The sequence below is a fragment of the Micropterus dolomieu genome, linkage group LG20 (genome assembly GCF_021292245.1).
Source record: "Micropterus dolomieu isolate WLL.071019.BEF.003 ecotype Adirondacks linkage group LG20, ASM2129224v1, whole genome shotgun sequence".
Lineage (NCBI taxonomy): Eukaryota > Metazoa > Chordata > Actinopteri > Centrarchiformes > Centrarchidae > Micropterus > Micropterus dolomieu.
Genome location: NC_060169.1, coordinates 33,896,984 through 33,919,279, shown reverse-complemented (window position 1 = coordinate 33,919,279; position 22,296 = coordinate 33,896,984). Strand labels below are relative to the sequence as shown.

The window sequence follows — 22,296 nt, the reverse complement described above, 5'->3', positions numbered from 1 at the left end:
CCTTGGCCAGATCTGTGCCTTGCCACAATTCTGTCTCTGAGCTCTTCAGGCAGTTCCTTTGACCTCATGATTCTCATTTGCTCTGACATGCACTGTGAGCTGTAAGGTCTTATATAGACAGGTGTGTGGCTTTCCTAATCAAGTCCAATCAGTATAATCAAACACAGCTGGACTCAAATGAAGGTGTAGAACCATCTCAAGGATGATCAGAAGAAATAGACAGCACCTGAGTTAAATATGAGTGTCACGGCAAAGGGTCTGAATACTTATGACCATGTGATATTTCAGTTTTTCTTTTTTAATAAATTTGCAAAAATTTCTACATTTCTGTTTTTTTCTGTCAAGATGGGGTGCTGAGTGTACATTACTGAGAAATAAAATTAACTTATTTGATTTTTGGAAAATGGCTGCAATGAAACAAAGAGTGACAAATTTAAAGGGGTCTGAATACTTTCCGTACCCACTGTATATTATATATATATATATATATATATATATATATATATATATACACACACACACACACACACACACACACACACTGTATATATATATATTATATATGCATAAACATAAACGTAAATATAAATAATTTCAGTATATAATAAATGCATTACTAATCATGCACCTGTGTCCTGCCTCATCTGCGCCTGCCACAGCAACTTTTCACCAAGGAAGATGGTTGCAAAGGCTGTTCCCTAGGGTGCCGTCCTGTGGCTAGCCAGAAGCCGCGGAGGGGAAACTCATGATCCACCTTGGCTGAGTAGGAAACAGGAAGAAGCTTGGAAGGGGTTGTTAGCTGGAGGCTAGCCTACTGGAGATCATTAGACTGAGAATCAGAGATGATCACTCACAGGCTGGGAAGAGGGCTGACAGCTAGCAGACAAGGTTCTGGCAGGCAGGGAAGCAGACTAGGACCACAAGGTAATTATCCAGAGACATAACATGAAACGCAAGTAAGGTAATAAGCAGCAGTGAGAAACATAAATAAAACAATGAACCAGCAACTACCAACAAACTAAAACTGAAAACACTGAAAACACACACTCACCACACCAGAACCGTGACAGTTAAAGTGACCACTTTAGAGACCCTTGGAAGCAGGAGATATTTTCAGTGTATGCATCAGAGTTGGGACCATGTCATTTTTTCAAGTTACAAGTAAGTCTCAAGTCATAGCACTCAAGTCCCAAGTCAAGTCTCAAGGCCTAAACTTTGGGTTTCGAGTCCTAAAAAAGTCATAATGTGCTCTTCACCAGCAAGCGACCACACCATTTCGTATTTTTATCAAGTTAAAAATTAAACTTTACTGAATAAAGCATTAACCTATGAAGAAAAAAGGCAGAGACAAAGTTTCAAACAACAAAATATTATCTATTATTTCATGTATTAAGTATTGTGTTGATGCTTGATAATGGCAAAAATTATTATTAAATTATTATTATTATTATTATTAATTATTATAAATTCATTTAATGAATTTATCTAATAATGGTGACTACTGTTGTTGTAAATTGGTAGAAGCCAAAATCGTAATTGAGATTAAAATTTGATTAATTGCGTAGCACCATGTTGATGCGCTGCACAAAGTTTTTTTTACATTCATTTATATTTGGGCTTGGGGAGCTTGAACAGGATCAAACACAGCCTCAGAGACCAACAGGGAATCCACGACTGAGATGATTTACACAGAGCTTCTTGATGGATATATTTAGCTTTACTTTTGCTAAACCGCTAACTGTAACCTATCTGCCTGTATCTGTGGCTGGTTAGCCCTGGTTAGCCGTGCTGCTAGTGGTTCTATTAGCTTACTTAGTCCCGGGGTGCCAAAATTCAAACCCGGAAAAAAAAACCACCTCAGGAACTGTTTTCCCAGTGGTCAAAATGGACTTTGTTGGTCTCGGAGGTTGTGCTCGGTCCAGGTCCAGCTGCCGTGTCCACTCACTGAGAGCTGGAACCAGTCCGGAGTCTGCACGATGGGATGGGATGGGGGCGTAAACACACATTCGGCGCTACTGGCGACTGTAAACGCCGATCAATACCTGCAATACGTCCCTCCCCAGTTTTGTGTTTTTACAGAAACACGTACATATACCATCTACTGTTAAAAAAACATATATGGAGGCAAATAGCACTGCGTTTTCTTTTTCATGGAAACTTTCTGCTTAAAGTAATCCCTATGAGTAATCCCCAATTTTTCAAAATGTATCTGTAATCTGATTAAGTCGTTATTTTTTGTACTGTAATGGAATACAGTAACTTTTTTGTATCCTGATTATGTAAAGCCATTACATGTAATCCGTTACTCCCCAACCCTGTGTATATCTAGTCATGCATCCCAAGGATGTCAGCACCTCTCACCTGATGGTTTGTACTACATTTTGTGTACTTACAGAAGAAACTCCACCCAAAGGTCCTAACCAACCAGCAGAGAATCACAGATATTCGTATGGTTATTCCACAGCAGTCTGATGTTGGTTTCACATGATTTCATCACTACTGTGGGTCATGGTGAGAAATGGCATTTGGTGAAGCACTATTTAATATTGAGGCAATAACAGTTTTCAGCGATAAGACTCTCTTGCTACTTTAGCTAACATCATATACATACAACAACAGCATATCTTGCCTTTCCTTTATTGTGTTATATAATAGTTTTGTCCAAAGTTCACCCCAAAGGGAGTTAACATCTCTCACAGAAAACACTGCTCCTGAAGTGTCCCCACCCTCCCTACCAAAAGTTAGATACCCACCAGGCAGTCAATGGACATAAAGTTGCACAGTTTAAACGTTACGTATGAAAGAAAAAATTGTTACAGATTAATAATTTACCACTATGCACCATTCTAGGTTTCAAAGCTGGTTGAGAACATATACAGCGGAACCGAAGCAGTGCTTATCGGCTGGTCAAGACTGTGACGTCTGTGACGGCCCCAAGAGGTCTTGGTGTGCTGTCTGTGTTTCTTCCTGCAGGCAATTAAGGAGATTGGGAGCACCTTGCCAGTGAGCCCAACCTATTTAGGCCTGCCTGCCCAGACGCCAGTGTCGGTGCTTGCGCCTGCCACACCGCTCTGCTACGCTAGTCTTTTGTTTTAAATAAATTTACATTAATCTTTGTAAACCTGAGTTGCATCCTCCTTCTTTGTTGGAGCCTGAGAGCCGAGATCGTAACAAATTGGGGGCTCGTCCATTTTTGAATTTCTGGTAGGTTTAATTTGGTTAACCTTATTTAGTAACTTGTTGCGTTCTAGGAGTTTTTGTTTGGAGGATGAGCTTGAGCAGGTTTTGGATCACATTTAAAAAACGTTTGCGATTGTGGTTAAGGAGCTGGTGTTGTTTCTTTTGCTGTTGAGAGATTATGATAGTATGATTTTTGTATTACTCAGGGTAACCACTAGTATTGTGTTTTCTTATATTATATTATATATCGTAAAGTTTCTAGTTTCTAGATTGAGATTGATAGAGTGTGCAAGGGATGAGTTGGTTAAAATATCTGACTATTACAAGGTTGATGTTGGCGATAGGAGGATCAAGGAGACAGCAAGAGCAAATTAAAAAATTTATTTGTTAAAGAAGAAAGTACTGGGCACCACAGAGGGTCAGTTTTCTGCAAGTACTGAAGGTTCGCCTATTCAGTTAATGTCTCCTGGATCTGATTTGAATTTTGAGCAGCAAAAAGAGTTACTAGTGTTACGTATTAAGTTAGAGACTGAGAAAGAAGTTGCAGTGGAGAAGATGCGTCAGGGCATTGAGTTGGAGAAAGTGCTGTCTCTTGAAAAAATTAGATATGAAACTGAACAGGCAAAGCTTGACTTACAAAAGCAGAAATTGACGTTGATTAGAGAGGGGAAGGTTATAGCGGATGTTCTGCTGATAATCCATCTGTGGCAGAAAGCAGCAGGCAGTCTGATTTGAGGTTTGTTCCCAGATTTAATGAAAAAGATCCTGAAACTTTTTTCTCAATTTCTGAGCGTTTAGCTGAGGCACAGGGGTTAATGTTGCAATGCGTGTTAACTGGCAGGGCCCAGGAGGCTTATGCTTCTTTGAGTAACAGTGATTGGTTGAAATATCCTGTGGTAAAATCTGCTGTCCTTAAGGCGTATGAACTGGTGCCTGAAGCGTATCGCCAACGGTTCAGAGGTTGGAAAAGAGGTGATCGGTCGCATTTGGAGTTTGCTCGTGATTTGCCCTCTCAATTTGATCGTTGGTGTGGTGCAGCTGAGGTAAATACTCACGAGGCTCTGCGGGATCTGATGATCTTGAAGCAGTTTAAAAACTCCGTACCGGAGCGCATCGCCATCTATATTAGTGAATGGAAGGTGAAGACTGCAGCTGAAGCTGCTGCTTTAGCTGATGATTATGTTTTGACTCATGGTGGAGGCAGTGGATGTCCTACTTGAAGGTTTGAACACAGCGAAAATCCCTCTGCTGGAGGTGTGTGGTCTGTTTCAGGAAGAAATTTTGGGTGAGAGCAGAACGAACGCAGTGCGTATGTACCAGACAAAATTTGTAATGTCATAAACAAGGCCATTGGAGGAGAGACTGTTATTCTTTCAGGTCCAGAACCAAGCAGGCTGGAGCTAATGGTAACCCGAAGCCAGTGATGTTTGTTGCACCGGTTACTGAGCAGGTGACTGAGACTTTGGGTGGTGAGTTAAAACCACACATATCTAACCTGGAGCTGCAGTCATACTTGCCATTTATTTCAGATGGTGTTTTTTCTTTAGTAGGGAGTGATGAGAAAGTGCACATAAAAATAATGCGTGACACTGGTGCTTTTGATTCATTAGTTTTAGCGTCAGCCTTACCATTTTCAAAGGAGACCAGCATGGGTTTGTAAATACAGTACCTGGGCTTGGAATGGGCATGAATATTCTGCGTGTACCTCTGCATAAAATGATGTTGTCCTGTGATCTGTTTCAGGGGGAGGTGGCAATTGCCATGCGTCCAGCTCTGCCAGCGGTTGGTGTTACCATGATTTTGGGTAATGATATAGCAGGTAGTCGGGTGTGGGCCGATGTTGCAACCCCGGCTATCGTTGCTCCAGTTCCCCTGGTGAGCAGTGGGCCTGATGACAAGGACACTGAGTTTCCAGAGGTGTTCAGGGCTTGTGCTGTGACACGTGCAATGAAACAGGCAGAGTCAGATAAGGCAAGTTCCACCGAAAATGAAATAACATGTCCTGATGTTCCCTGGTGTGAGCAGCGGGCTGACTGTTCTCTTAAGGGTCTGCTGGTCTGCTGGAGACTCCAGAATGAGGTATTGATGAGAAAGTGGGTGATTCAAGGAGAGCATTTTGTTGGTGAACCTGTTTACCAAGTGTTGGAGATTTCCCACGATGAGTCTGGCCATTTAGGCGTCAGAAAGATGTATGACCGCATCCTGAGGTATTTCTTTTGGCCCAGACTAAAGAGGTAGATTTCTGCTTATATAAAGTCTTACCATACATGCCAGTTAACCAGCAAACCCAATCAGAGTTTAAAACCCGTCCCGCTGTGTCCAATACCAGCTATAGGTCAGCCTTTTGAACATCTAATTACTGATTTTGTGGGCCTATTACCGCCATCTAAAGGGGGTGCGAGTTATCTTCTAACAGTGATAATAATAATAATAATAATAATGTGATGTGCCAGAGCACAAGGTACCCACCCGCGTTTCCGTCACGCACAATTACACAGGTCTGTGGTATGTGCGATACCATGGAAAATGGAACCAGCTGAATTATTCAGTTATTGAAAAGGAAACATTAGCTCTGGTCTTGGATTTGCAGCATTTTCATGTGTATGTCAGTTCTGTGCCTGTGGTGGTCTTCACAGATCATAACCCTTTGACCTTTCTTAGTTCTTTGCAGTGTCCTAACCAGAGGCTGGTTCGCTGGGCCCTTTTCATGCAGTCCTACAGCCTGGACATTCGCCATATTAAGGGGCGGGACAATGTAGTGGCAGATGCATTGTCTCAGGCCATTGATTAATGTTTGAATCTGGGTTGTATTCAGTTGCTCTCTGCTTGTCCCCATCCTCCTAGGTCTTCTTCTTGTCCTCTTAAATTCAGCTTCCAGGATCCAGTTGCTGGGGATGGAGGGGAGGAATTAGAGGATTTGTTGGGGCCATATGCGGTGAGGTATTTTGTTTTGTTTGCATTTACTTGGTGGTTGTTAGCCAGGGTTACCTTTGGGACCCTGACTACTTGGGCAACACCAAGACCGCCTCTGTACTGTGTGCTGTCTGTGTTTCTTCCTTTTTTAATTAAGGAGATTGGGAGCACCTTGCCAGTGAGCCCAACCTATTTAGGCCTGCCTGCCCAGACGCCAGTGTTGGTGCTTGCGCCTGCCACACTAGTCTTTTGTGTTAAATAAATTTACGTTAATCTTTGTAAACCTGAGTTGCATCCTCCTTCTTTGTTGTGGCCTGAGAGCCGGGGTCGTAACACTGTCCTACTGTGCTACTGATTGGCCTTTTACTGTGGTGGGCCTAAGGCACACCTGTGCAAAATCCATGCTGTCTGATCAGCATCTTGATATGCCACACCTGTGAGGTGGATGGATTATCTCAGCTAAGGAGAAGTGTTCACTAAAACAGATTTTGAGAGAAATAAGCCTTTTTTTAAATAGAGAAAGTCATAGATCTTTGAGTTCAGCTCATGATGAATGGGGGCAAAAACAAAAGTGTTGCGTTTATAATTTTGTTCAGTGGATCTGGACAAGGTTAAATTGTCATTTTAACAGTCATAAGATTGCGTCTGTTATCTTAAGCTTACAGGAAACGGTGGTTTGTCTGGTTGATTACTTTGCAACCAGCAGTTAGAGGGGAAACAAAGTTTTTAATGCGCAGGCCTTGTTCAAACCCCCACCTCTTTTGGGGTGTTTGGAGGGCCTGGAGTCAAGCTGTCTGCTTGGTGGGTGATACCTCAACCTCCCTTCTTAGGGAGAAGTAAAGTAGAGATGGCTGTATCACTACACCTGCTGCACATACAGTATAAAACTGTGTGTATTAACATGTAGCTGTTTGTTGTACCAACAGGATGTCATGGGATTGCATATAAATGGCACCCTGAACATTCACGTCATGTCTACGCATTTTAAGCTTTTAGGGTGTCATTTAAAGCAGTTACAGATGGCGCATTTCATGAGTTTTGGACAGGCAGGAAACGACAAAGTCAGGTGACCTTCATCACCATAGTCAGGTGATTATTTAGGAAATAAATCATATTTTGGTTCAAAGACGTTGCTGTCCAAATCAGAATGGAAGGTGGATGATACACACAGACTGTTGGACTGATGGACGAAGCAGTATTTTATGTAGAGTTTAAGAGAAATGCTACCTGCCTGAGTAGTCTTTTTCTAAAAGCTGAAAAAGAAGATACTGCAGTTCAAGCAAGTTTTGTGGTGAGTGAATGAATCTCCAGAAAAAGATATTCACTGAAGGCCAGTTTCTGAAGGACTGCATATTGAAAGTTGCGGATATTTTATGTCCAGAAAAAAAAGGTCTCATTAAACAATATAGCAAGTTGTCAACGATGTTTATGATCAGAAGAGTTGCTGAGTTTGTGTCCAATGCACGGCCGCACCACATCCAAATATATATTTCAGCAGCTGTGTGACGTGTTTGAGCGTGCTGGTTTACCATGTCGCCGAGTGGTGGGCATTAAAACTGACGCATCCCCATCTATGACAGGCAGAAAAAAATGGACTGGTTGTGTTGCGACAAAGAAAGTTAGAAGAGGAAAAACAGGTCCAGCAGTTGTGCTGCACTGCATTATACACAGGCACTGTGCAGCAAGTGCTTGAATTATTAACATGTCAAGTCTGTTGTCTGTTTAAAATCTAACTTATTGACTAGCAGTGTAACAGTGAACTAAAAAACATATTCAGGGAGGCACAGGGAAAAGTAGATCTGATTGGACTATTTGGGCAAATCTGTCTTAGTTGTGTGAGAAAGCGCTGCCAGGTGTCTTGCAAGAATGAAAATAAAGTAGATGTAAAGTAATACTTTGTAGACCTTACAAAGTATTCAGGCATTGCATTTGTTAGTTCAGTGCAATAACTCCAACTCCTGCCACCTGCAGAAGTCCCTGGAAAACTGCATCAGCGAGGGGAAGTAAGGGGTTGAGTGTTGTGAGCTTAACCACCTGCAGCTTAACACTAGTTGGAAAAAAGGACCTATTTCCATCCAGGTGGTGGATGTGGACACTGTGCAGGACTGCACGTAACTGGGAGTACACCTGGCTAGACTGTAGGAAGAACACTGAGGCATTGTATATGACCCCCAGAGCTGACAGTTTCTGTGGAGGATGCAGTTCCATGCTGAGGATGTTCTACTATTTAGTGGTAGCCAGTACTATTTTCTTTACTGTCGTGTGCTGGTGTAGCGAGGCAGATCGTTTAGGCTCTCGCTGAGGAGAGCCTTAAATGCTGATACGAATTTCTAGGACTTGCAATATTACCCAAACTACACCACATGGGGAATTTCACCCCAAGAACTATATTTTCAGCCAACACTGATAAATGAAGGCACACATGTTCATCTTACTTGGAGGAGGGTACAACACACAAAATTACACAATAACTTTTTCACTACACCTAATCAGTGTGTCATCAAAGAAATATCTTTCATATGAAATAATTGTCTTTCACAAGTCAAAGCTCACAATATTTTTGATATGCATCTTTTCTGATTTGCATAAATACATTTGACCAACACTTAATCCAACTGATTTTAATCATTAATCACTAAACCGTTTGGTAAACCTCTAGATTTTAAATTGGTTTGTCAGGTGGATAAAATGTGTGTTTGCATCATTATCTGAATTAACCTTACCTAACAAATGAATATTCATTATTGCTGAATGATTTCTTCTGGTAACCACAATTGGTCACCCAATAAAAGGCAGTGTGTAAACACTGGCAATTTCTTTCAATATGGAGCAGAATAGACAGCAAGGAAGAGGAAGAGCTCGTGGACAAGGTATCCTTGAGGTGGGCATGGACACCAATAGAGAGGTGGTTAAATGTCATTAGATGCATCGCCTACTTATGTATATTAAAACTACACTGTAAAATTTTTGATGGGTGATGGCACTTGATGCTGATGTGAACCATCACAATGTTGATGAAGCTGGCTTTACAGCTCTGGGGACCATCACCTTATCGTGGTGGAGAGGTTTGCGTGCCCTGGTGAGCCAGGAGGCTGTGTTGTCTGGAGCCTAGTGCTCCTGGTAGGGTCTCCCAAGGCAAAGTGGTTCCAGGTGAGGGGCCAGACTGAGAATGGTTCATAAAGACACCTGATGAAATTACGAGGAAGAGGAGGAGAGACCCTGCCCGGAGGAAGCCCGGGCCCCCCGTCTGGAGCCACGCCCTGAGGGAGGGCTTGCCGGCAAGCCCCTGGTGGCCGGGTTTGCCACGGAGCCCGGCCGGTCACAGCCCGACAAAGCAATGTAGCACCCCTCTCCATCCTTTGGACCCACCATCCATCGGAAGATCCGCAGGGGTCGGGTGCGCTGCCACATGGGGGGCAGTGAAGGTCAGGGGCCTTGACGGACCAGACCCGGGCAGCAGAGACTGGCTCTGGGGAAGCGGAACGTCACCTCTCTGTGGGGGAAGGAGCCAGAACTTGTGCGGAAGTTGGAGAGCTACCAGTTAGATCTGGTGGGGCTGAGATATTTCCCCCTCAACAGACAGCCTGACTCAAGTGAAAGGTTTGCTTTCCCTAAGTGCTGTTTTGGGCAGTTAGATCGTAAAACTTACCGCCTCGGGTGAAGCTGAGATAAGACTCAAAGCCCTGACTGATAAAAGTGACAACATCAACACTAAATCAGAACTCTTTTGGAAGGAGGGCAGGAAACCTTAAACTGCCCCTCCACACACGTAACCATGGCATAACCATGACTGACCTTCCTCTTTGTTTAACTGCCTCACATCAAAGTATATTCTGATCTTCACACCCAGATGTGAATTGGTGAGAAACTCAAGAACACCAGAGGACAGCCCACATTCCTTTGTGGGAACAAGAACACTGTCTCCTTATAACTTGCCTATTACCTTGTTTAATTAAATAATGACATTAAAACCTTGCAGGAGCAAGGCAGCTGCAGGCACCAAGTCTGGCAGCCTCAGTTGTTTTTCTCCAGCTGCACAAAGTTTGCAGCTGCACAAACATTTGTCTTTGCAAATTCCACGAGACCAGTCATTGTTCTAAGCTCACAACAAGTTCACGCCCTTGCAGTCACCTGCAGCTCATGTTAGACTATCAAGTCGGTCATCAGGGAGGCTGGCTCTCTCCTGGGGGTGGAGCTTGATTCTTTGGTGGTGTCTTCAGAGAGGAGTATGCTGTACAAACTGCGGCGTTTTGAACTTTACAACCCATCTACCTCATGCAGAGATATGGACAGCAGACGCGTGGGGCACTAACTCCACCCTACATTTCAATTATGTTTGTTAAATCTCCCTCTTTCTCTCTGGATTACTGTCTCTCTGTGAATTACATTCATTAAGCTCTCTGATTTATGGGACATAATGTGCAATATCATGGGCATAACCATGTCAACATTCGGAATTAACCATATACATTTGCCTTTACTTCAGATTTGATTTTGTACACACATAGCTAAATGCTACTTCTAGTACTTATCCATGATCTTTACCGTTAACGTTTTTATATTTTTTGATGAACCATTGATGCCGGTAACCTGGTAAGAGGCATTGTGTATATTTAGCTCCTTTATAGATATTTTATATTATTATTATTATACAGTATTTGCAATCTATAGATTGCTACGTTGTACAACAACTCCTGCACAACAATTTCCCTCGGGACAAATAAATCTTCTTCTATCTGTTAATTTATCTTATCTATATTTGGGCCAGTGGGCTTCCAAGTCGTTTCTCTGGGACCATCGTCATCATCATCATTGCTGTGATGGGACTGTTGTTCTGCCTAACTGACTCCATTTGGCCAATTAGCCCCCGCCAGGAAGTGCTCCTCTATTATTTTTTCCCCCTCTGCTCTGATGAAACAATGTCAAGTAGAGACATTTGTTAGCTGATTATACTACCATGACATTCATACACATGACTGTTTAGAGCGACAAAGCCTCATAGAACATGTAGCGGAATGAGAGTCGACAGTCTGTGATAGATTGAGGGAGAGACAGAGGGAAAGAGCGTTTGCCCTTGGCTCTGTGCGGCAGTTTTTACAATATCAATTAGAGTGTATGAGATATAAAAGCTAATGATCAGGTCTGTCATATTTGCATATGCAAGGAGCGGTGGGCTGATTGCTTGCACGAAACAGCACTTAGAGAGCATAATTAGAGAAGCCTGGTGCTGGTGATGTCGACAGCCAGAACAGCGGCGAGATTCCTTCTTAATGAGGCTTGTCACGGTACGCTCTGCCTGGAGTCTCTGCTCTGAGATCTGACACACACACATACACAGGCACACACACACACATAGATACACACACAAACGCACACTTTAACCCCTGTATATCGTCTGTAACCCAGTTTAGAACACATTTCACTTTACTTATGGATTTTTACATCACAACAATTCCTCAAACACTCACAGGAATACACACACACACGCACACAGACACACACACACACACTTGAAGTCAAACCGATACAGACATTTTTATATTCAGCTATCTGGTCTAATCAGGATATTCAGTCTAATTACAGGACATGATGATATAAAACAGAGGTCCTTTAAACATCTTCCACTTTCTGCTGCTGATAGGAGCTGATGATCTTTCCCCTTTTTTATGTTATAAAATATTTTCTTTGCACGGCTTTGTGCTGGAACAGCCATACATTTCATTAATTCAAACAGACACTTTGAGCCAGACTCCTAAAGCTCTGTGGCTATTCAAGGCTTAATGATATGCACAAAAGCAGAAGTAAACACACACAAACTCCTTCACTTGGGGTAAGTACTCACTCCCTACCTGGAGTGAGCACTCCATTAAGTGCTCCAGGTAGGGAATGAGTCTCATATTAAGATGTGCCAATCCTCATCCCAGGCGCTTCACACTCGAATTGATCCAGTGAGTACTAAAAGTCATGGACAGATAATTCAATCAGGAACACATCATCTGCAAAAAGCAGCAACGAGATCCCCAGCCCACCGAACCACAACCCCTCCCCACAATGCCTCGATATCCTGTCCATGAATATCACAAACAGGACTCGTGACAAAATGCAGCACTGGCCAACCCCCACTTGGAACCGACTTACTGCCAAGAATTCGTACACAGCTGTTGCTTTGGACATACATGGATTGGATAGCCCTTAACAGGGACCCCCTTACCCCATACTCCCGCAGCACCTCCCACAATATCCTGGAATCTCATGACAGAATCCACATTGTTCTTCAATCCATTACAATCAATCAATCCAAGGTTCAACTATTGGCCGAACCCTCTTCTCCAGCACTTCATAGGAGACTTTACCCGGGAGGCTGAGAAGTGTCATACCCCTTTAATTGAGCACACACTGTCTTTGCCACTTCTTAGGAACTGTCCCCAACTTCCATGCAATGTTGAAGAGGCCTAATCCAAAGCTTACAGCATTTCGGGAGTGTTCCTTCCATCGCCTAATTACCTCCTCAGTATAGGTCAACAGTGTCCCACCCTTACTGCACGCAGCATGGATGCTGCAGCTTCAGCAATGTAATCTTTGAACATTGCCCACTCAGGTTCAATGCCCCCAACCCCCACAGGGATGCTAGAAAAGCTCTGCCACAGGTATGAGTAGAAGATCTCTCGGACAGGGGCCTCTTTCAAATTTTCCCAGTTCACCTGCACCATTTGGGCTTACCAGGTGTGTCAACTCACCACCCGATGGTGATCAGTTGACAGCCCTGCCCCTCTCTTCACCCGAGTGTCCAAAACAAATGGCCTCAGATCAGACAGCCCGATCAAAAAAATCGATCATTGACCTTTAGCCTAGGGTGCTCTGGTACCACATATACTTATGAGCATCCTTATGTTTGAACATGAGTCTAAAAAGAAACAACCACTTGGTTTCAGATCAGGGTGGTCCGTGCGGGTTGAAGTCTCCCAGCTCCATGTAGGGTCTCCAAGAAGGTTGAATACTTCAAACAACCATTTGGTGCATATGCACATACATTAGTCAGTTACAGTTCCAAAACTGAGACTGTGTATAGAGGTATGGCCCACCAGTTCTAACCAGAAGCGCTCTACCTCCTACACAAGTTCCGGCTCCTTCCCCCACAGAGAGGGGGATGCCAATGCCAGCCTCTGCAGCCCAGGTCTGGTCCATCGTGGTCCCTGACCTTCACTGCCAACCATGTGGCAGTGATGGGCCCACAGGACGGAGAGGAGGGTGCCACAACACTTTTTCGGGATGTGCCCAGCCGGGCTCTGTTGGAAACCCAACCACCAGGCGCTCGCGGGTGAATCCTCCCTCTGGGCTTGGCTCCAGATGGATCTCTACCAGATCCACAGGACTGAATGTAAAGAATGATAGACAATTAAAATGTATTTATTGCTAAACAACAAACAAAAAAAACCCCAAATACTTTCCTCCTCTCGCTGAATAATATGATTAGTTATACAGATTAAAAGGGGAAATAACAGATCACACAGATGGTTCATGGTCCTTTCTACAATCAGACCTATGCAGATAACAGACACTATTTTTAATTAGATGGTGAATCTGAAAATAAATATAATCTAAAGTTAGGAGTTCTGAGTTGTTTCTGTTATTTGCCTGTCCACTTTATTAAAAAAAATGCAGTGACGTGATTTAGTATCAGATTGGTCCAATCAGCTGCACCATCCAGTCGATAATAGATTTCCTACAAAGGGGTTTGTTGGTCTGAAAGACTTCCGCCGAGCTTGGTCTCCTCCATCCTACCTTCTCAGAGTAGAAATGAGAGCATTGGACTGGAGGACCTGTACAATGTCCAGGTCAAGCGAGGAGTAAGAAAGGACGTTTTGAAAGCACTCCCTATATATTTTCACACACATCTGTGAATTTTTGCTAGCTTTGAAGTCTTTTTGTGGTATGAATGGCTGTTTATTATTTAATCCTGCCTACCCAGAGAACACTGTGTAGAAGAAAGAGAAAGGTTTGACAGAAGAGACAGGCGTTCATTAACATTTACAGAACAGTTGACATCAGAATTGCATAGAAGAAGTTGGGAAAATATACCTTACAGACATTTTTACTACAAGATTTGTAAAAGTTTCAGTGGGCAAAGTAAATTCAAAACAAAACTTTCACCTTCAAAACCCCATATGAGTCCAACCCTTTAAGAAGCACAGAAATACCTCTTCCTGTAAGCAAAGAAAACCAATGATATTCTAGCAGCTTTATCCTTCGGGGGCAAATTCTTGCCACAAGATCGATTTCTTTTTCCCTTTCCCTTTATCAATCTCTCCCACCCTTTGCACCCGCTCCTTCTCTCAATCCATCTCTCTCTCTGCTACCTTCCCATTTTTCTGCCTTCCTTCAATCTATCTCTCTTTGACTCTTTTACTACCATTTATCTCTATTTTCTTACCTCAATCTATCTCTCTCCCTCCTCCATATCTCTGTCTCTAAGTTTATTAAAATGCATCATCTGGATCCATTCTCAGCTCGGTCAAAACTACATAGCATCTCATCAGCTTTGTGAAGATCAATCTGTCTGTCCTTTCTTTACTCTGTTTGCTTCAGCAAAGAGATTAACAGATTATCCCTCCCTCCCACTGAGGAATGTCTGTTTGTCATGTTAAATCAAGACAAGAGGTGAAGGGAAAACAGATTTGGGGTGTTGAAGGTGTAAGAGCCATGAAGAAAAGAAGTGGGTTGGAAAACTTAAAACTGAGCTTGTAGGGGGCAAGTTTTAGAAAACACCTCCCTTGACAAGGCAAACCTAAGTAGAATCAAACCATCCATTTGGTAGACTCTTGAGGGACCACTACAATGTGCAATACAAAAGTCACTTAATGAAATTGGTAGGGGAATTAGAACTATTGCTAGGAAGCTTTTCCACTGGCTCTGATTACCTTCTTACTGTATCCACCTTATTCCTTGTCCAATTATACCTATTGTAAAGACACTGGTTCAGTAAAAAGGATAAACTATCCAGTTTATCCTTTATCCACTGGCTCTGATTACCTTCTTACTGTATCCACCTTATTCCTTGTCCAATTATACCTACTCTCACAGACACTGGTTCAGTAAAAAGGATAAACTGGATAGTTTATCCTTTACTGAACCAGTGTCTGTGAGAGTTAGTTATGCTAGTTTTCTTCCCTTCTCTTAGAGATTTGGGGGAAACAAAACCTTTCACCCCTTAAACTGGATAATGTGATCATACCTCTACCATCTACTAGCAAGGGGTGGGAGAGTGACCTGAAGAAGCAGCCTTGAATAATGTACAAGAGCATTACATTTATTCATTTAGCTGACACTTTTATCCAAAGCGACTTAAAATTGTTATATATTTCAGAGGTCGCATGCCTCTGGAGCAACGAGGGGGGTTAAGTGTCTTGCTCAAGGACACAATGGTGGATGGGTCACAGTGGGGGATCGAACCCAGGTCTCTCACACCAAAGGCATAGTCTTATCCATCGCGCCATCGCCACCCTGATATATAGCATAGTACTACTTTGTTTATTCTGTTGGTACTGTGAAGTGATGAAAAAAACGTATGAGTACTTACAGACTATCAAAGTTGAGTGTGTTTTTAGGAGGAGGAACACAGATACTCACAGCAGATACAGAACCAAGTCAGAGACTCAAAGTCCCACATCAATTGGCTAAAGCTAGATAATTGGTTACTACTATCCAATCACTTCTTCCAGTTATCCTCCCATCCCTCAGTGGTAGGCAGAGGTATGATCACATTACATGATTTAAAGAAAAACTTTGAAATATAAGTTTATTTCCTTTCTTGCTGAAAGTTAGATGAGAAGACCAACACCACTTTCATATGTGTACACCAAATATGAAGCCACTGTCAACAGCCAACTAACAAAGACCAAAAATGAGAAATAGATGGCCTAGTCCTTGCCCAATGGTAATAAAGCTTCTAAAATTGCTCCTTAACATGTTTAATCGCAATTGACCCTTCGCTAAGCCATGCCCCGAATACACAGCTGGCCAATCACAGCACAGTATAGGACACGCTCTAACAGAAGTCCGACACTTTCATGGATGTGCTCCATTGACTCTAATGTAAAAAGAGTCATTTGCTAGCTTTTTTAGGCTATATTTTTCTAAGATATGGTCAAACGCTGTTTCTTCGGGCACTTATAATATATACTTCGGGCACTTATATATATAGTAATTACAGTCGCTACCCAGAGAAGTTGATAGAAGTTTGATTTATTCTCTTTCCAAAACCTAAAATAAATGCAGATGTCGGCTGTGGATCGTTCCTAATGTAATGTTAGTTAGCTAACGCTAGCTAACTTCCTACTCAATGGAACATAATAAAGCCCTGCTGTTCTGTTTTTTAACAATTGTAATAATGAATAGAGGCCTACCCAGCTTTACAGGAACAGTGTTGATCGTTCATGTCGTTGTCTTTTGTCTCAATCGTCCAGGGATGCGGTGGTTCACTTGTACTGTGTGATCGGTAGGCTTTAGTTTCTATCTTTCATTTTTTCATGTCCGTTTGACAGCCTGAATACAACATTTAAATCTATAATGCAACTGCAAAACTGTCTGCTTCTTTCTGAGATCACTTTTCCAACTAATTTGACAATATTTCTCCAGGGAGTGCAGTAATAGACAGTGGCAGCACCGACAGTTTGTCGGACTTGGCAACAGTAACTAAGGGGGGCGGGGCTTAGCGAAGGGTCAATTGTTTAATTCATATACAAAACAAAGTGTAAAAACAACAAATCAGCATTATACAGATTTTAAGAAGTAGTAAAAATATTAGATAGCTGGCAGGCGGATTTTTTTCCCGTTAGACATAACCAAGCTGTTTCCACCTGTTTCCAATCTTTGTGCTAACTTAAGATATGACAGTGCATCAACCTTCTCGTCCCACTCTCAGCAAGAAACCAAATTAGTGTATTTCCCAAATGTCATGGCTCTGGATTGGTTGGGTTTTGGTTTTTAGTGTTTTCCTGTATTTCCTTGTAGTTTTGGGTTTTTATTAGTATTCTGATCTTGTTTTACTGTCTGTTTTCTTTGCCTTTGAATATGTGTTGTTAGAAAGGCACATTACATTTACATTCATTCATTTATCCAAAGCGACTTACAAATGCTAATTATATCAGAGGTTGCACGCCTCTGGAGCAACTAGAGGTTAAGTGTCTTGCTCAGGGACACATTGGTTGATGTGTTACAGCGGGGGATTGAACCCGGGGCAAGTATCTTCCACTGTACCTTCACCACCCTTGCCAAACATAACATTTGTGCCATGTGTTAAGTTTTATTTTTTGTGATTCCTTGTATGTTTCGGTGATCTTTACTTCATATTTTAGTTTGTATTTTAGTCTGCCCCTAGTGTTGTCATGTTTTACTTCTTGAGCTTATCTCTGATTGGCTTAATGGTTTCACTTGTATTTAATTAGTTTCTCCCTCACCTGTACCACTAGCGGTGCGGTTTTAAGATTGCAACTAGGTGTGTGCTTGTACCCATGCTCGGCTCAAACTCATGAGAGCATAATCCGAAACACAACGGCTATCATACAGAGATCCCACAATACACGCGGAAACACCGGCATGCCAACTGTGGCTTTCTACACAGACATGTTACTACCAATGTTCCCGGCTCAAAGGCAGGTCAGATCAAACCCTGTTTTGGTCTCCGTAACATTACTTTTCAGACAGCACAGCGAGGCGGCATATTCCTCAAGAAAAATAAGGCAGCGTGAAAGCGGCTATATACAGACACACTGGGAGACAGCGTCACACAACATACTCCCACTGCAGCGTTACAGTAATATTTTTATCAGCTTGAGGTTGAACTACGTTTCACTGACTGTATTTAGCTGACATGATACATTGGCGCTAGCTCGCCTAATGCTTTTCTGTTGGCTAACTATTTGTGTATCTTTCACCAGAGGCTCAGCAATGTCAGCACAGCTAGATGTATTGGATGATAACGAACCGGTTAGTGAGCTAGCCTGAATATTATGAGATATTTGCTCATTAACATTTTTGTAGTGTATGGGTCCTGCACTGTTGTTGTTCTGTGCCGTTACGTTGCATTATTGTATATTATGTTGTCACGTACGTTACAGCGACTGAGATGGAGGAGAAGCGGTGTACCCGAGTATTGGTAGAATGACAAGTAAATCTAAATTGAATGTTATGAAGCAAACAGTGGTGGATCCGTGCCAACCTAGCTGGCTGTCCCTGCCCTGCACCACTATGGGACAATATAAACAAATCGCTCCACATTTGCTTTGTATCGTTACAACATTTCTTGCAGGCTAAAATCAGCAATTTGACATAATGCCGGTGGTACACAGGATAGCAATATGGGTAGCATTAGCTCGTGCAGTCATATAGAAAGTCATAACGATACAACTATAGTATTTTGCACCGGATAACGTTAGCAAATGATCGGCGTTAGTCAGCGAGCTAACAATTAAATTTTCTGATGTTGACTGTGTTTTCACCCGACATCATCTGATTCTCTTGTACTGGTATACTTCCGCACATAAAACTTTATTGTTGTTTTGTACCCTTATGTGGAGTTTATGTTGGGGTTTGTGTTGGAGTCCGTGTTGTGCTGGGAGCCGGTTGTTTTACGATGTTAGTGGACTGTATTTTGTTAGCTGCTATGTTGTTGCTGTAGTCGGAGAGAGGCTCGGGAACACACAGAGGGCTAAATCCCATCATCTTGTCGATTGTTTTTCTGTTCTGCGGATTAAATGGACTTATCTCCAGTTTTGTTACTTGGATAAGCATATTTTTTTTTTGGACTGTTTTCCACGTTGGTAGTGAGATTCACTCTTCCGTTAATTCCGTTAAACACTTTTACTTCATACCAGTTTAGTTTTAGGTGTCTGCATCTGCTGCCGAAAGTAACATCAAATGCTCAAAATTTTCCTTTAAGGTGTGACAATACCTACATCCTTTACTTCTAAAATGCTGGGACCAGGAATATGGTGGAAAAGTGATGATAGCCTTAGTCAAGCATTTGCCAAGTTTCTTGACAAGTCTGCCAGCTTAACCTACAGTATTTAATTTGCATATTTCGGTCTGAACACTTATTAATACCAGGTGTAAATTCAAAGGCCTGTGATAAGCAGTGGTTGACAGGAAATCTGGCATATCAGGTGGGGCAGCACACCCTGAAGGCCGGTCATGTGACAATATTGATGTATTTTTAATAGCTAACAACCGCCCCTAAAGCAGGGCCCCATCCTGTTGGTTATTTTCTATAAAAGGTTAGTTTTCCCAAGGAGAGAGAGAAGAATAGAAATCGAGCAGTGATACTGATTTAAAGTGCTTTGCCAGTACTGTATCAGACTGCAGGTCAATGAGTTCGAGCTGAACATCTCTATGTGCATTTTCCACACTGCAAGTGAAGAGAGAAGAAATCATGTGCAATTTACGCTCAACTGTTCTGAAGTATTGAAATAGCCTTGAAAATTCACCATGCAGTGTCCCTAACATGGACCTGTGGAGCTGATTGGCTAACGGTGTGGCTTCTTTCAGGGTTTGCAAGTGGGTGAGAGTTTTACCCTCCAGTTGGCTTGAATGAAACTGCAACTTTCTCTTTAAAGCTTTCACCAGGTTGTACATTTTATGCGCAATTTGGCCCTTGCCTTGCAGTTGGTATTTAATTCATTCATTATTGCAATCACATCAACAGCAAATGCAAGGAGTGCCATCCAGTCTCCAGAGCTCTGGGATGTCCATGCCTTTCTTCTCACAAAGCTCTTGAATCTCTGCTCTGAGGTCCCGCTCTCTTTTAAGCACTTTGCCGAGGCTGAGCCATCTGACAGCTGTGTGGTAACATGTCACCATGTACAGTCTCATCCTTCTCCAAGACTGAGACAAACTGTCAGTGATTTAATGTTGTTGTCCTGATGAAGTTGACTATTTTAGTTCCTACATCAATAACAGTTCCAACATCAATAAAATGGTTAAGTTTTAGCACTGACTTACACAACACATTCTGATGTATAATACAATGCAAAAAAATCTAATTTCAGTTCTGGGTTCATTTCAGTAACTTTATTGTGCATCCGCTTCAAAAGTCTGAAATCTTTCCCTGTCAGATTTGGACAGCCATTGGATGTAACACATGTCAGTTTCTCCCATTTCAGTCCCAGCTTGTCAAAGCATGCGTTTACCTCCCTGTCGTCATCCCTTTCATTGACTGCATTGCTTCCAGCTCCTCCGTAATCTCAAAATCTTTAGTTCTGCATCACATAGGCTTCGCCATCTAAGGCTATTGCTGTTGGGTTTACCCCTATGCACAGCACTAAGAAAAGCTTTTCTACGTCCAACCGCTGTGTGGGCCTCTCTTATGTCCTCACCTTGTGAATATACAACAGTGAGACCTGGCCATCGGCTCCGATTTTTCTTCAGCACTGAGCTGTCTAAGAGCAGAATATTACTTGTGGATCATGTCTTCGAGCAGACTGGTTAGAGCGGTGTCTAAGAGCTGCTAAGCTGACGGGAAACATACGTTATTTCCCTCTTGCTCCTCTGATCTTGTCATCTCCATTCCACTTCATGTTGGGCTTCCATGCGGCTCGCCTATCCTCCCAGCTGCAGCCACAAGGGACGGTCCCATGCAACCTTGGGACTCCTCCCTCTAGCCCCATTCTACTCTGGAGAATGTTGAGCTGACAGGATGCTGACATCAGGCTAACGTTGAGCTAAGAAGAAGCTAACAGGAGGTTCAGTCTGGGCAGGGTCACATCCCACATCTTGGTCTTCACAGACGCCTCCCTGCTGGGATGGAGTGGAACATGCCTCTCTCAGGTGGTGGGTGGTCTGTGGCGGACTCACATGCCTCTCCACATACACGTGCTGGAGCTCCTCACAGTGAGGAAGATGGTCCAGCACTTCGCCTTTCTGCAGCTGAACCAGCACTTGCCTACATAAACCACCAGGGCGGGGTGCACTCGGCACAGCTGCTGGGTTTGGCCAGATGGCTGCTCTTGTGGGCGCACACGCGTCTGCTCTTCATCAGAGCGGAGTACATCCCTGGCGTGCTGAACAGAGAGGCGTATATTATGTTGAATGGTGCCTTCATCCTGATCTGTTAACTCAGATTTGGCGCAGGTTTGGCGTGGCAGAGGTAGGTAAGAAAACGCTCAGTGTGCTCGCTTCCCCACTGGGGGTGGACGCCTTAGCGTACAAACAATCACCAAATTGGTACTTACTTGGCATTTTGGTGCACTGAAAAATTATCTCATGCTATCTTATGTCTGCATTTCTTTTCTCTGTGATTCTATCTGGCCAACAACACAAAGTGAAAGTTGTTTAAATCTGAGTTATGTTCATAGGTTCAGCATGCGGCATACTAATTATTAAATTATCTTGCATTCTCAACATAGTATTTTAGGTTTTGTCTGGGACTGTCCGTTTCTACCTGCGGAATGTCTCCCATTTCTCATTGACTCACTCAGCGCTGAGTGTTCTGTCTGAGTGATTGTTCTCTGTGAGAGTGCGGTGCGTCTTCTCCCAACCAGACGGTGGGGGGAGTGCCCCGCTGCTCACACTGGTCTGTGCGCATTTGGACCGGTTGCAGTGCGTAACCGGTGCAGATTCTGGTCTGCTCACAGAACAGTGGCCGAGCTTTTAATATTCCCATTTTTAATATGGGGTTCATGTGACTTTCTTAATCCTTTCTGCATGTGTTGTACTTCTACCATCAACCTGTTGTCTAGAGTCCTGCAGGTGCTTCTGTAGGAGGTGCCATTCGATCAGCATACTATAGAAATAAGTGGTTGTAGTCTGCACATAAAGTCAAGCTCTTTCAGGGTCACTTGATGGTGTTGGTTTACCTTATTGCAGTGACACAGAATTTGAACATGGAGATGTAGTTTGTGCTGTCTTGATTATTTAATGAAAGCACTGCTCTACTGCTCTGTAATGTGAATGACTCATATGTTTTCCTTGTTTGAGGCTACATGACCATCCAATCATGGGAGCCACATGGGGCAAATGAAATGTAATCAAATCTTTAATCACAGACTTTTGTCTCATCAAGAGATGAAAAAATGAATTGGTCTAATCAGTGGGGTTACACTGTACACAGTGGACACATTTATATTTTGCATTGGGCATGGATGCAAGTGTCTCCATAAAATGAGATTATTTACTGCTTCTGTATCAGATGGACACAAACCAGTATATATT

The 22,296-nt window shown here is 42.8% G+C and overlaps 1 protein-coding gene and 1 long non-coding RNA gene across 7 annotated transcripts in view; one reads left to right on the top strand and one right to left on the bottom strand.

Moving 5' to 3' along the window:
- mtss1lb (MTSS I-BAR domain containing 2b) overlaps positions 1-22,296 on the bottom strand; it is a 771,894-nt gene that overhangs the window by 563,927 nt on the left and 185,671 nt on the right. The gene's annotated exons all lie outside the window — the stretch shown is intronic.
- On the top strand, positions 704-6,339 carry LOC123958659. The gene is made up of 3 exons (XR_006822138.1): positions 704-924; positions 2,396-2,511; positions 2,851-6,339. It is a non-coding gene; the product is annotated as an uncharacterized LOC123958659 (long non-coding RNA).